The 12665-nt window shown below is 46.0% G+C and overlaps 1 protein-coding gene across 4 annotated transcripts in view; it reads right to left on the minus strand.

The window, feature by feature from the left end:
• The window catches only part of LOC133353381 (extracellular sulfatase Sulf-2-like), a 155816-nt gene that overhangs the window by 100187 nt on the left and 42964 nt on the right, over positions 1-12665 (minus strand). For all 4 annotated transcript variants that reach the window (XM_061569588.1, XM_061569584.1, XM_061569589.1 and 1 more), the window contains exon 2: positions 7277-7342. The gene's annotated coding sequence lies outside the window, so the exon portion shown is untranslated. The remainder of the gene's footprint in view (positions 1-7276; positions 7343-12665) is intronic.

Raw genomic sequence — 12665 nt, forward strand, 5'->3', positions numbered from 1 at the left:
GCCAATGCACAAACAACAACAGCAGCAGCAAGCAGCTGCATCGTCAACATAATTAGTTTCATTTTTGTTAAAACAGGCAATTTCAGGAGTTTTTTCCGCCCCTTTCCTTTTCTAGTCCTGCTATACGTATGGCAACCAGCACCCGGCTCCGTTCACCCTCGGGCCGATGAATTTGCACGGCTTCGCTTCGACCGCCCAGCTGTTACGCTTGGCCCCCCCTGGGGGGTTCTATGTCGCGACGCCACCGCAGCCGTCAACGTTTGGCGGCAACGGACGGCACCCTGGCGGTGGCGCCCGCAAATCGGCCACGGATCCGGGGCTACACTCGCGAGGGCCGTGTGCGCCACCACTCGCAACGCTCGCGGAGAGAAGACGCCCGCTGAGCCCCGGGGGGGGGGGGGGGGGGGGATGCAGGCGAGCGTTGGGCAATTGGCGGCGGTTAGGCACAATCACACTAAGAGCTCTGAATTGACGAGGACATAAATACCGGGGTTCAAAGTCGCAATGATTTTGCCTCTCAAAATGAGCACTGAGGCCGTTGGCCATCTCCCGTGTACGAGCCCCCGTGAGGCGGTGTTGGAAACTCCACGATTCCGTGACGGCGGTGAGTCCCCTCCGTGTGACCACGCACTCCGATACGGCTACCGCTGAACTTCCCCGCAACGCGACGGTAAATGTCGCCGTAGCACGTTCACGGCTCGTTGCCGGCGGGGTTCATGGTTCGAATCCATCGGCCACCATGGTTATTTACCGTAGGTGTAATAATAATTATATATACACCACCGTCTGCTTTACAGTGGACATGAAAGATCCCCTGACATCAATGTGTGCCAACGCCATGGTTCAAATTTGAACATACGTAGCCAACTGCACTAATCATAGTTGCGGGAAAAGACATCAAATTAAACACAAAACACGGCTCTAAAAGAAATGAGATCTAGATAGCAATCATCGGCCTCCAACAGCAAACACTGGCAGGAACCTCTTGAAAAATTAGTCATGAGACTCGGTGAGGCTTTCCTGGGTAAACAAGCGTAATTGTAATTTCACAGAGATGCAGGGAACAAAACAACAACAATCACCATTCGCCACTAAGTGACAGCAAAGCCGTGATTATAATATATATTAAAATATGCTCAAAATGTCCCCCCCAATATATTGCTATAAAAATATTTAAATACATAAATATTGCAATGCTATGCAAATAAAAACAACAATTTGCTAAACCTTGGCCACAATATCTGGACTTGTCTTCATATAACAATGCATAGATTTCTGTTCATATGATTGTGGTTATGGTTGTACTTTATGAATCCATAATCTCTGCCATTACATACAATGAAACAAGAAAAGGTAAAAAGAGTAAAAACAGAGTAATGTAATGTAATACACTATTAAACATTATTGTAAAAAAAAAAAGTCCATCCTATGTGTTAGTGAAATTTTTCATATTTTAGGCAGGAAATGGCAGGAAATGAGTTTTCAAATTAGATTTTTTTTTCAGGGGGGGGGGGGGGGGAGGACCCCCAGACCCCCTGGGAGATTTGGTCCCCCCCAATATTGACTCCATGGCGACGGCCTTGAGTGACAGTGACGTCATCACGGCGCTCCCACCAAGCTCGCTGCATTTTGAGGCCATCGCGTGAAGTGTGGACGGCTGAGTTACTGGCAGGGGAACTGACGGGACAGACCCAGGTGTTGTGGCTTAACTGACTGGGATGACTGGCAGATGCTGATGTGGAGAGTGAGTGCACACACATGGACACAAAAAAAAACATACGGTATGCACACGTGCACAAAAGTAAAAGATCCGCCCATTGTAGCCTCAGAAACTAGTGGGGCAAGTGCAGTTAGTGGGAAACTAATAATAAGGCCAGCACGCTACATCAGGGGGTGATGCGGCCACCACCACGCCCGACCACATTTACATCCTCATTGCTGATGTGTGTATGTATATTGAACTTCTTTCGCGCTGTGCGTAGCCAACCGTACTAATCGGCACTCATTTGAGGCCGATTTGACCCAGAGGAGGCTCACAACTGTTTCAGATATCGCCCGCCACGAACGTTAACCGTGGCCGGGAAATCGAGGGAAAAGCAGAGGCGTGAATGCCTTGCAGGACTAGAAGAGCGGTACTGGGTAGGCGCACCCATAGCAGTCAGAGGCACTCAACCAGGCAAAATGTACTCCTTTCACCATCCCGCACTGACAGGCCTGGTGAAGTATGGTCAAACAACCCCCATGACCAAGGCACCTAAACCCCAGTCGCCAGCAGCTCTGGATGCACCAGCCGGGCTGCTTGGGAGGTGATTGAATGAAAGTTGGCTACGTACCGTGCACAAGAAGTGCAACATGTATGTGCGCATACGAAGAGAGCAGAGGGTGCTAAGAATCGCATGCCTTCGGTATAGCACAACACGGGTACTGTCGGGTAAGCTCCATGCACTAACCACTGTCTTACCACTCCCCATTGCATATACACACACCAGTGGTGGATCTAAGGCAAATTATTCATATGTACAGGGTGGTCCAGATGTCTTGTGACCCAAATTCAACTCTCTAAAACGCAATATCAGGTGTATACAAATGGGTGTATATCGTAATGTAAGCAATACGAAATTAAACATGGTAGGGGTCTTTTAATTTGGGGTCACAAGACATCTGGACCATCCTGTACGGTAGTGCCCTCTTAAAAACACTGTAATTTCAGGACCCCGCATGTAAGTTACGCCACGATGGCGAGATGTTAACCACCTCGCCTGGTATACAGGAGGGCGTGGGTTCCATCCCTACCCTGACGCCCCTTGTATATTTGGAGTTTGCATGTCTCACTCCCCGTGGTCGCGTTGATTTTTCTCTGGGTCCTCTGGTTTTTCCCTCCAGAAGCCACTTTGTTGAGGTGCCATTCGGGGCAAGGTCGCTTCTTAAAAAAGATATCTCTCTAGCTCAGTGGGCCTTGCCTGGTAAGATAAAAAAAACATTTTCCTTGTAGATCCACTTCTGGCGCACACACTATTCAAATGTAGTCTAAATCACGTGACATTACTGGAGCGGGTGATGATGACGGTAACAGCGAAGCTGTACACCACAAGAGTCCTATTGTTCATTGTATTACCACGTGCAAGCCATATTTCCACCACCACGTAATAACAACTCTTGAATGCTGGGGCTTATCTCAATTTTAAAATTATTCTAAGTGCTCCTTTTAATTCGAATTTGTTCATGAAACATGTAAATTTTGGCTTTATTTACGGTTCATGTAAAGAAACTACTGAGCTTTAAAAAAATATCGGCCGACTGTATGCTATTTTTCTGTCGTGAGGCAGTGTTTACGATGAATGTGATGAGATGTTATTATATTTGCTCTCTCAACGCTGCCAATGCAGTGCACTATTATTATTTTTGTCGACTGCATTAAACAATAGTGTTTTTATAAAATAAACATTACAAAAACAAACATACCAATATGGCAGAGGTGTTGTTCAGAGCCCGGTAGACTGTTGGTGAAATTGCTTTTATCCAGTATATTCAAGCCAACATGGTGCAGAGGATGGAGCAGTAGCACAGCGCACTGCTTTATCATCCTGGTTATTTGAGTTCGATTCCCTGGCATGTCCAACATCAGTTTTTGCTGAGATATCTCAACCAGTCTTGGGTCAACACTGTCCACGAACGGACGGTGGCTTGCGTGGCGAAGTCTAGCGAAACAACACCTAGAAACCAACACGTTATGCCAAGGCTTTTATCCAGCAACAGCTGAACAATGTCTGTAACTTATTCTTACCGTGATAGTTTTTGTACAATAGCCCATATGGCGTTGAGCACTTGACGACACTGCGACCACGTTCTGGGTATAAATTTGCACCAATGGGTTGCGAGACCACGGATTGCTATGACACACAAAGACAAATATCCCCTGTATAGCCTTAACAGACCGTTGGGGCAAGTGTTGTGAGCGACCACCTATGAAGGCCGGCACGGCACGCGAAGGGTTTGGGTGGACAGCACCACGCCCGGCCGCCTTTGTCACCCCAGTGGCGATGTCTATACACCACACCAGGTAATCAGGGTAGGACCAGGATCGATTCAGATAATCGTCACTAGTGTTGGCCGCGAGCGGGAATCGAACTCGGGTCGCCAGGTTCGTTGCGCAGTGCGCTAACCACTATACTACCACTCCCCGCCGCTCCCCACGATATGTGCACACACACACACGTGCCGAATATTGTGACAGTCTGTTGAGAAACGCTCGCACACGAATGCACTCACGCGCACCCAAAGTTTTGACAAAGCCACTTAATTCCCATCCATTCCGCCCACACGTTTCTTCCCCACCATCCCCCCACCCGCCTTCCCTGATATGTGCCCCCATCCCGTCAGCCCCCCCCACGCACTCCGATACAATACCCCGCTGGCCAAATATTTCGGCCAGAAAAGCGAAAACCAATTTGCGTTGACGGCTTATCCGGCTTACTCCGTGCTCGTTACGGCTGAGACCGCGATGTTCGCAGTAGGGCGCCCTTAACAGATGCGGGCAGTCGGACCAACGCTGGCTCTCGCTGGCTGACTTCAGGCTTTCGCAGGCACTCATAGCCCCCCGCCCCCCCTACCCGCCCGCGCCGACACCCCCGGCTTCTCGAAGAGAGAAGCAAGCACAATGGGGCTGGCACAAGCTGCCCTCCCAAATTCTCACCCCACCGCCCTCAATGCAGCCACACCTAAGGGCCCTCCGTCGCTATATAGCCTTAAAAAGTTGCATGCTCCATCGCAGCGAACCGTTTCACTGCGTACACGGCCGTTACTTCGTAGGGAGGTGTAATGTTACACGCTTAAAATACCAGCAGACGGAATTTGCCCAGTTGGGCATATTGTTAAATACATTAGAAATTACATACAAAGACCTCCACCCCCATGTGTAGCCTTTAACATACAGTTGGGGCAAGCGCTGTTCGCGAGGAGTGCCTGTGAAGGACAGCACGGCACACGAAGAGGTGGTGGAGTCAGAACCACACCGGCAGTCTTCCCACTACCAATGTGAACACACCGTATCAGGTATGCCTTTAAGGCTTAGTCGACATAGGCGAGGTCCAGGTCAGCAGTTTCGGGGTGCAGTGCGCCAACCAATGCTCTACGCTCCCCACCTCCACAAATATTACACTTTGTGTGCTTTATGTTTCGCAGTGTAGTGTAAAGATCCCGTGAGGCCATCTGCAAGAGTAGGCTATTGCGTGTTAGCTCCAGGCTCCAACATTGGAAAAATGACACCGCAATTAACTCGACTGGAATATACGGTACACAGCAAGCACGGCACTCGAATGCAAACAAAAAAACTTGGCAGGACCCTCCTGAAAAGGAGTCGTGAGACTCGGGTAGATGTTCTGGCCAAAGAAACATAATTGTAATCAAGCAGTTTGATTGACAAGTGGCTGTGTATTATTATTATTATACTGTAACGTGTGTCGCATAGAGGTGGAGTAGTGGCCCAGTGGTTAGCGCACTACACTATAAACTCAGAGATGACAGGTAACAGCCAACATCAGAGCTGAGTGATAACTGAAATGATCTTGAGCCTTCCTTCTTCACCAAGCCACACTGACCAGCGTGGTGAAGTATGGTCAAACAACCCCACGGACCAATACGATATGGGAAGCCCCTTTGTCCTTCAAAGGATTGACCGTGCATTATACTTTTATCACAGAAAGCATTAGCATATCTGAAAGCGAACAAACTACATCGGATAGGATAACAATTTTATTTATATATACGTGGTTTCTTGCTCATTAAAACACTGAAATATCTTACACCGGCAATACATTATGCTGTACGCATATACGCACTGGGGGGTTTACATATGAATGTCGAGCACATAAATCGACACACAAATTCGGGCGAGGTGTGGGAGACATTGAAAAATTAAGCGCAGGCAACGGTAATCCATTATGTTTTATTTTTTGAAGGAGACAATTTATTATATTGCAACAGCAGAGCTGTTTACATTGTGGGCTCGTGATTTATTTTGCAATTACTCCGCTGCAAAATTTTGAGAGCGTTCATAATCAGCCCGTTCAAAAAAAATCAAAAGCAGAAGAAGAAGAAAAAAAAACTGGGTAACGATTTATGGTTAAAGTAAATTATAATGAATAGCGTAAACAGCAATGAATGCCTCTGTACGCAGGGCGTTTGATATATTAGGGCTGATAATTCATTAATTTCGCCCGTCACAGATTTTGAGTGCCGCATGGCTACGGGGAACATCGGCCGTCCCGATCTCTCCCATGAACTCACACTTTGGCATGGCATCCTCCTTAGCAGGCGGTGGGTAGGTTTCGCCGAGCTCTGCACGTCCGAGCGATTACCTGCTTAAATGAGCACTTAAGTGGTGCTCATCACCTCTTTGAGCCAGTGTGTTGGAAATTCCACACGAGTTCCATCGGTGGAACAACCACCGTTGATTTCCCCGCAAAGTGGAATGTATTTCATTGAGAGCGGAGGGATGATGGGGTGAGTCAACCTCCAACCAAGGATTTGAACTCACAACCTCCGCACTGTGAGCCGCTGGCTCTAACGGTGAGCCACGTGACCAGTGTCAGTTACAGGCTACACGCTCAAAGACACAGTACAATTTACATCTATACAGCGCCGATGTATGTATGTTGGACGTCTTTGTAAACAAGCGTGCTAATCGGAGGTGCGGGGGAAGGACACCAAACGAAACACATGAAGCAGTTTTGAAGAAATCTTTTTTTTTCGATTTAAAAGTGCGTAGCTCCAGTGGCATCCTAATATCGGGAGGTAGAGCGTTCCAGACGGCCGCAGAAGCGCGTCTCAAAGCGCGTGATGCAGACACTTCACAGGGAGGTGGGGAGGAGAAACTTCGTGCATGAAAACAAATGTGTCTTAAGTCTTGAGTTCAAGGGGAACAGAATTCCAGACAAGCTAAGATCCTATCCACCCGGTCACCTAAGCATTGCCGCTTTATAAAAAAAAAATAACATCATCGGCACCGCTGAGGGGCTGGGTTCGAATCCAAGCAGCCGCATGTGATTAAACTGAGGTCCTCAAACTGTAGTAAGTTGATGGCTTCAGCCCGGTCGACAATGACCGCACAACAAAAAACCCCATCAAATTATATTTTGGTTCTGCACTTAATGTGGCTAATTTCCAGCTCTGATAATTAAAATATCGTCAAGACCGCGATGCTATGAACCTTACACGCATCTTCAGAGCAAGCAGCAAGTGCTGCTGCCCTTTGTTCTGTGTGTGGACCAGACGTTACCTCGAGGTAGCTCTGATGTAGCTCTCTGATATCCGCTTCTTTGGGATGTTGGGCGGTTGCACTCCTCTGCAAGGAATTCAAAAGGATACGTTGGTTAGTGACATGACTCTGGGATGAAAACAAATGTGAGGAAAAACTGCAATCAAATGAAATTGTATCGCAGCAGCACAAAACGCAACACACCTTAAACAATTGCTGCGAGAAATACGTCTGCTCGCGCGATTGAAGTGAATCAATCTTCCCAATCAGTAGTCCTGAGCTAGTAACATGCGAATGCGGAATCTCTTTCACAGTCACACCGTGCCTAAGTATGATCAACATTGGGCACACTGTTGCATTATTGTGTTGCCTGCTACGTGCGGCATTTTAATGCTACCGGTTCATTTCTAGATAATTAACTTTACGATGCACATCAATTTCTCGAATTGGAGCCTGCGGTAGGTTTGCTTGTGTTTGCCGTTAATAAACGTAGATCTAAATTATCAACTAATTTACGACCGTTCAACATCGTTAGGTTTTGTTTAGCGTCACATATCAGGGGAATATCTACAAGTGTTATCCTCCGTGGATTTTGCACGTGGCACACGTTATTTAGAAAATTTATATGAGACATTTTCAATGATTAACTTAGATAATATGCAACATCAATTGAAATTAAACGTCAATAATTATTAAAAAAAAACAATGGACCGCCCCGTTGTCAATACAATGATGGATGAAGGCCTCCCCAATTCTGTGCTGGTCATGGGGAAAAATTTGATCATACTTCACCGTACTGGTCATGGCAGATTATTGAAGGGGGGTGGGGGGACCAGGATATCACTCATGTCAGCCAGGCTGGGAACCAAACTCAGCTCTCTGTGATCACAGCGCAGTGCACAAACCACCGACGCCAACATCAGCGGCGAATATCTGAGCTGGTCCTGGGCCTCCCCCTAAGTCAACCGGCCTTCAATGAGTACCTTGTGCAGTGTGAAAAATCAGCAGTGGGAAGACAAAGGCGGCCGGGCAAAGTTCTGACCACACGTGCACCGTGTCGACCTTAACAGGTGCTCGCGAACAGCAATTTCCCAAACCGTCTGTGAAAGTCTCTACGGGGACCACTGTCGTGGCACGAGAAAACACACAAGCGTGACCCCGGTATGCAATTACATGGTGCCAATGGTTGGGTCACATCTGCTTAAACCACTAAGGCCAGCCACCCTCATGTCCCAGAGCATGGCTTCAAGGAAACAAGACGGCGAAGGTAGTTCGTGATCCGTTCACCGTGTCCAGACAACCCCTTAACACCCATCCACGACTATCCACCACCACCACAACAGTGTGAGGGGTTTTCGACATATAAACGACATTATTTGTATTGTTGTTATTATTATAACTTCATGGTTTGCCTTTCTATGTTCACAACATTGATTTGCAAAAAAAAAAAATTCACACACAGTTATGTAAGAATGCTGCGTAAGTAATTAACAAAAACTTCCTATGCTTGCGTCGGTCATGGGGGTTGCTTGACCGTACTTTACCACGCTGGTCAGTGCGGGTTGGTGAAGGGGTATTGCTGACATGCAGCCAGGTGGTTGAGCCGGAACCAAAATCACCCAGCCCAAAGCTCTGCAGGCCTCTTTATATTAAGGTGTTTTCGGCCGATTAATGAGTGTGTATACGCGTGGGAGGAAATCGGAGCACTCGGGAGAAAGCCCATCCGTGCGTATATATTGCAAAAATGTAACTTATACGTACACAGTACGCATTACATCATACAAAAGGGTTCCGCATTAACGTACACTGGGGACTCGTTAATCTACTCGGAACATGTTCAGCTCTCAAGCGGAGCCGCGTGCCACCTATGCAAGGGCACACGTGATCATTCTGGGTAAGGGAGCCAATGTTAGGCTGCTTTCGCTTACATTTCACTGCTCAGCTTCTGATTTATACCGTGGAAAAAAATCGTGCAACTCTTGCGGACTGAGCCACAGAATAAAGGAAGATGGTACACTTTAATGCTCTAATTCCCCACAGATATTATCTGGCTTTTTCAGAAATTAAACCCAAACCTCCGTCCAAAACTGGATTTGCGACAGAGTATGGCAACCGCCGAGAATTCCTCCGAACATAATTGAATTATAACCTCTAATATGATTCCACAGAAATCTCTCCAGGATTCAAATTAATTCCCTTCCCTGATTAATGTATTTCCATAATAAATTATATTTTACCAGGGCCCTATCAGCATATATACATATTTTATTTTAATTCTTCAGTAACAAGCTAAAATGTTATGCTCGGGCTAACATTAATTTAAGAATATTTAATTACACCAATGCATTGCATCTGTCTTTCTCTCAACGTGTGCATATCCCATTCGTGGCGTTATAGTCGCATCACTTATTTAGGCTGCGTGACCTATCCCATGTATGAAATGCCAGTGGCACTCACAAAGCCACATTGGTAGTTGAAACAAAAAAACAAAACACATATAATTTCCATACAAAACAATAAAACGCAATGCTCACACACCACAGACTTAATGCATTATTCATGAATCCATTAACAAAGCCATTAATGCATTAAAGCGCGTGGCAACAACACACATTTTCATAATGAATTTAAAAGCAAACTAATCCATGGCAACGTGATCATTATTATTAAGGTTACGAATTTGGCATGGAAATGTTTCTGCTGAAATTCATGACCGAGGTGCAGGGTGGAACAAAAAAATATATATTCTGATTTTAATAGCCCTGAGCAAACCCGGATTTTTGTTCACCTAATCTAATGTCTGTCTAAAGCCATCTCCAATATTTCAGACTCTATTCACATTCATGGGGTGCTGCTGCTGGTGCTGCCTCGGTGGTGGTGAAACGGTCAGCACACTGAACTTGAAATCCAGAGGTCACCGGTTTGATGCCAACCTCCCGGCCTAGCAGTTGAAACAACAGGGCACGTTTACCCCTGTCAGCGACCACTTCATGTGCGTTGTTTACACTACGATTTAATTGATTTATTTTCATTTATTATTATTATTTTATTTCTATTATTTTTTACCTACATGACTCTTTTTACGTCACTTTACCGCAGGGGTGGGGAACTTGTTTTCTGCCAAGGGCCATTTGGATATTTATATCATCATTCGCGGGGCATACAAAATTATCAACTTAAAAATTAGCCTGCTATATTTGGTCAAACATTTAATTAACTCACCCCTAATGCGATGGCTGGAACTGCTTCTCTTTGGCGAGGCGTGTGATGTTAGCTGGTATTGATGATGTTGCTATTCGCAACTGCTTTGCCAGGTTTGCTCCTAGATTTATTGAATTTCGAGTCCCGCCTGTGGTTGCCTTGGCAGAGCCAGACCAAATGATTTCGCGGGCCTTATACGGCCCGCGGGCTGGACGTTCTCCACCCCTGCTTTACCGAAAGACCCAAATAATATTAATTCCTGAAGCCACGAAAGCTTTAAGTCAACTCTCACCTTTTTTTTAAATCGAAATCTCACCTTTTTTTCAAAATGTTCCACCAGCATGGAAGAGAAGGCTAAAAACACCCTCGACGGAGATTGCTCAATGGAGTTTCCCTCTTCCGCAGGGCTGCACTTTCACGCAACTTAAATTCACAAATTTCAGTCACCACGGTGAGCTCCGCGTGCCGAAGCCGTGGCCGTAAACCGTCGTCACCGCACGCCCTCCGACAGCCAACGCGAGCATTGGCCTGTCCCAAAAGTGCGTCCCGCAATCGGCTGAGTGCAACAGTTTCCACAAGAGTGGTCGCGAGCCTTCAGAGGAAGCGGCGTCTTTCAAAGGCGGAGGAGAAACGGTGGCAAACCTGCCCCAAAAAATCGGTATTTGCTTCGTAAGTTGAAGCGGGGAGTTCAATAGGTCGAAAGCACGGTAGGTTTGGAGGTGCCACAAAAAAAAAAACCTCATCTGATGGAAGGGATTTAATTTCTCGTGAATAGCAATTATCTCAGCGCAAACGGCTATAATCCCTATTGTGCAAAAATGGCAGGTGTGCATGATTTAAATAAATGAGAGAACTCCTCTCATCCTTTACCCTATTTACCGGGTAAGTTCCACGGCAGCTGTTGTGTCTGGAAAAAAAAACTGCTCTTGTCCGCAGCCCTGTAACGTTAGATTATCCGCGGGGTTATTTGAGATTTTTATTTTTTACCCTGCGGATAAGAGGAATCTGAGATACTGGTCCCTTGCATCACCGATGAGAAGATGGGTTCTAATGTAGAACGTCACGTGTACTGTACATCGATGGGTTCTCGCCTCGTGAAAGAAAGTCGAGCTATACATTTTCTGCTTAATATAGACACACTTACAACTCTCTTCCACATCACCCCTCTTTCCCCACTGTCGCAAACACATCATCGGTCGATCATTAGCATCCTCACCCATTAATGTTATCATTATCACCACCACCACCACCACCATCATCGTCATTACCATAATTATTCCTGGGTGGTTAAAATGAGCACCACTGTCTATGATTTGTAAAACGTTCACAGTAATTTGAAGGTCACTTTCTCCCTGCCATAGTAATGTAGACAACTTGCGTTGATGAAGACCAGCCACTGGTCATGCAAGTACAGAACAACGTGAACGTTGTGTTAAGAACGTTCCATCTCCATTCGTGTCATGTCATTAGACAAAGAAAAGCAGTGATCTGGTGGCTGTCTGTTAGATTGGAGTCAATCCCAATTCATAAATTCACCAATCTGGACTTCTCCACGCCCATTTCTCAGATTCCTTCTTTGTAAGAAATCTATTCTCCACAGTCACGCGAATGATTATTTTGTGTAATGTGAACTAGGGTACCGTGTCAAACAGAGAGGGTTCTTGCTCATGAACATCTTGGCAGTTCGCCAGCATTGATGTAAGCAGGCCCGACTGCTGGTGAGACAATGTATGTCAAAACCGGCCCAGAGTTTTTGCTTGTGTTGAACAAATATTTCTGCAGTCATTGCACTCCCAGAAGGCTGTGCAAGGGCTGATGGGATGTAATTTTTTTTTACGTCTAGGGACAGATTTGTGAAGGAGGTATAGTATCTGCTTATTAATTGTGTTACTTATACCCCCCACAATGATGCTGATGAATATCGTGTCTTTCGTTTAAAAAAGGATCCATTATATTTGTGTGTGCGTTGCTGGCTGTGGACTTGAGTGGACATTGACGCGATCTAACCGAAAAAACTCTATTATGGATATTGTTACTTTATTCTTTACGTCCGTTTAAAATTGTAATTATCGCTCTCGATTTAAAACAAATACATTGCACCTCTATATACACGCATTACATTTCAATGACCATGCAGATATCGTACCGTAACGATTCGCAAAATCAAAATTACGGACGTTCATTCGGAAGTTACGCCGCTTCTTTCGCT

The sequence above is a fragment of the Lethenteron reissneri genome, chromosome 43 (genome assembly GCF_015708825.2).
Source record: "Lethenteron reissneri isolate LAM-NWPU_2019-01 chromosome 43, ASM1570882v1, whole genome shotgun sequence".
NCBI lineage: Eukaryota > Metazoa > Chordata > Hyperoartia > Petromyzontiformes > Petromyzontidae > Lethenteron > Lethenteron reissneri.